This window comes from Camellia sinensis, chromosome 4, assembly GCF_055761805.1.
Source record: "Camellia sinensis isolate YWXY chromosome 4, ASM5576180v1, whole genome shotgun sequence".
NCBI lineage: Eukaryota > Viridiplantae > Streptophyta > Magnoliopsida > Ericales > Theaceae > Camellia > Camellia sinensis.
In genome coordinates, this window is record NC_138964.1 from 139,167,492 (window position 1) to 139,171,162 (window position 3,671).

General features: G+C 31.7%; 1 long non-coding RNA gene across 1 annotated transcript; it reads left to right on the forward strand.

Moving 5' to 3' along the window:
* Positions 1 to 865: 865 nt before the first annotated feature.
* On the forward strand, positions 866 to 3,324 carry LOC145823442 (uncharacterized). Its single transcript, XR_014365734.1, has 2 exons — positions 866 to 1,074; positions 3,121 to 3,324. It is a non-coding gene; the product is annotated as an uncharacterized LOC145823442 (long non-coding RNA).
* The last annotated feature ends 347 nt before the right edge of the window (positions 3,325 to 3,671 follow it).

Here is a 3,671-nt window from a genome sequence, read left to right on the forward strand (position 1 = left end):
ATTTAACCAAATAGAGAAAATATTGCAATGATTAATTTATTCAATCTAAAACAAGTTTCATTACTGACTAGATTTAACCTGCTCACATTTTTTACCATGCATTCATTGGTCTTTTCTAGCTTGACACACATAAATAACACTCTTTTGTAAATGAAAACTGTTCATCAAACTTCATAAACGGCTTAGCAACATTTTCTGGCTTGACACACATAAATAACACTCCTTTGTAAATGATACAAAGTATCATCGAGTGTGGAATTCATATTGTGTCTGTTATTGAATCTGTTTTGGCATCTAATTGTGTCTGTTATTAATTGTTTTGTTTGGAATTTAGATTGACCAACTAGGTGGAATTCAGAAAAAATAGGTGAAATAATTTTGGTATGAATCTGTCTGTTAATTTTGGTATGAATTTAATAATAGGTGGAATAATCTGTATGAATCTGTCTGTTATTAAATGTTTAAGAAAGTTCTCGCCAATAGTGATGAAAATAACAGAGAAAAGTAGTATCCAGAACAGAATTGATAAATGCTGACTGGCTAAAACAATTAAGCACTCCATAACTTGAAAAAAAACCTGCAACATGATTAACTATAGTTAGAAAACTATTTTGTTGAGTGCTTTCATATTTAAAACATTTAGGGAAACTTGACCACTGACTTTTAGAAGACTTGATCACTGATGGCTCCCAAAAAAAATAAGTTCATTATATATTTGGAAAGACAATGAACAAGCCAAATCTTAGTGGATTTGTTGCCCTCCATGCCATATTGGTCATGAAAAAGTCACGCAATGTTCAAATAAGTATTACCAGCCCAAATTAGAGGCTTATATCAAACTCCAGCTACCTTCCTCAATTTTCAATCTTCCTCTGCTGGAATTTGCTATATTTTTTTATTTCTCTATTTTTTTGTTTTGAATTTCCTATAGTTTGAATTTTGAAAAAATATTGCACGGAAATGCTGATTTTGTACTCATCTTCATTCTTCCACACAAGGTTTTGTGACCAGAGATTAGTCATTTAGCAATTCAAGCCTACAGTAAAGAAACTAGTCTCAGAGTTGGGCAACTTGGTAAGTAAATAAATTTTCTTTTATGATTGTGCTTCAGCTGAACACTCACTGCCCAGTTAATTTCATGAATTTGTGTCTGTTAAGTCTGTGTCTGTTTACATTCAAACTGAATCTGTGTCTGTTTACATTCAAACTGAATCTGTTTACATTCAATCTGTTTAATTGAATCTGTGACTGTATTTTATATTTTATTAATATTTTATTAATCTGAATCTGTTTAAAGGAATTCAATATTTTATTAAAAAGGTCCAAAATAAAAGATTGACAAAATAGGAGAAAAAAAGGTTTAGAAATGGACTATAATTGCTATAATTGCTTTAATTTTGCTCTGTTATGTTATTTGTTTATTTTTCACTTTTGTTCCACAAGTTTGGTCATAAAAGAGAGATCTTCATTTTACAATTTCGACTAGTGTTTTTGGTGTCTTGTATCAAATAAAATGAACTTGAGATTTCAATGACATTGCTTGGTATTGTTTGGTTTTACTACTTTGGAATCTGATTTTCATAATTTTGCTTATGTTTGGTGTAATATGGAATGAAATGGACTATAATTGCTATAATTGCTTTAATTTTGCTTATGTTTGGTGTTTCATAATTTGGTGTTTTAGGCATATATAAGGAAACTTTGTTCATAAGGTTTGATAGAACTAGAGTTTGTCATAGTTTTATATATATCATTTCACACCTAGATTCAATTAGCAAAGATTCTGAAGAAGCAAAAAAATAGCAAGGGGAGTTTAATGTGTATTTTGCTGGGAAATAATTTGAGAGAAGTGAGTGGATCTATAAGTGACACCGAAAAAACTTGAATGGTGTAGACTGTATTGTTTTAGACTAGCACAATACATTGATCTATAAGTGAGTGGATGTATACTGTACGGGAAAGAAATAAACCTTCTCGTATAATCCTGTTGACCAAGTATGCGCTCCTCCGTACGACGTCGCCTTATCACCTGAAAACACAAACGTGAGCTAGCCGGCGGGTGTGTGTCAGAAACCTCTCCGATGCCTAAGTCAGCAAACTTGACAAATAGACAAAGCTCTGTGAATTCAGAAAGCAAAGTTGTGTATTATCTCTTCCAAGGTGATGTTTGTGAGCTTTTTATAGGTTTCGTATGGCACAATCCTAGTAGGACTCCTACTTCTCCATGCAGAGTCCTCCTAGGATTCATACTCCTGAAAGATAATACTTATCCTTCAACACCCCCCGCACTGCTTAAACCAAGTGAGATGGTTTTTACCATGGCCGAACTACCATATGACCGAAATAATACTGGCTATGCTGAGCCACAGAGTAGGCCGAACTATCCTTAGTTCGGTTCTTTCTTTTCTACTCCCTATCTCGGTTCTTTCATGTACAAACCATGGTATGCTTAGACCGAGCTACCGAGTAGCAAGGTTTTGGCCGTTCTAACCACAATACGTCATGACCGGACTAACTTTGAGACCGGCCTAACTCCAAGTTGTTTCCGGACCGGAGTAACTTTACAATTCTTGGGCCGGAGTAACTTTATCTCTCTCGGGCCGGAGTAACTTTTCGGCCTTTTTACCCAGTCCTTCGTACTTTGAGCCATAAAATCCATCTCATAGCTCGGCCCCATTTTCACCAAAATTACCCTCTCATATACATATTATCCCTACTCTCTTTGTTGTGTCGTGCTTAGTATCTAATCTTTTATTAAATGTCTTGTTTCTCAAATAATATTGTCATTTTCTACAAGTGCATATCTTGAGTTTTAGATCACTTTTTTGTTTTATTATTAAATTATTCTAGCTTAAGAAGTTTGAAATCATTCATGCCTTGATGATTTATTTTGGCTTCTACAAGGGTATCAATATCTTTTGTAGCTTTATACTATTTGTGTGGAGAATCAAAATAATTATGTCATTTTTGGTGGCTGTGGGGAAAGGATTGGGGCAGTTTAACAACTGGATAAATTACATTATTTTTGGTGTGATCTAAATGTAAGTTTATAAATTAATTAGTAAGTTTATTCATATGCTTCTGGCGGTTTTTAAATTAATTTGTTTTTTTATTTTTCAGGTCAGAAATTTCTTGGAGAGATGCAAAATATGGTCAAAGAATTCAAGAACTTACTTTTTTCAAGTTTTTTATTTTTTATTTTTTAATGTATGTAATCACAGTTATTTTTTTTTATTAATTTCTTTGTATATACTTTTAAACATTTAACTTTCATTTATGAAATATATGATATTATTTCATTCAATATATGGTTGTGATTCAAAATATAGTATATAGTGTGTATTACATTATTCAAATGCGCGTGCAAAAATAATATTGATTATTCTTTAAATATGTCAATTTTTTTTTTATCACAGGTTTTATTAGTTATTAATCACACTTAAAAGGTGTGATCTAAATGTTTTTAATCACACTTAAAAGGTGTGATCTAAAGTTTTTAATCACACTTAAAAGGTGTGATCTAATGTTTTTAACCACACTTAAAAGGTGTGATCTAAATGTTTTTAACCACACTTAAAATGTGTGATCTAAATGTTTTTAATCACACTTAAAAAGTGTGATCTAAATATTATTAATCATACTTAAAAGATGTGATGAAAGCATTTTTTAAT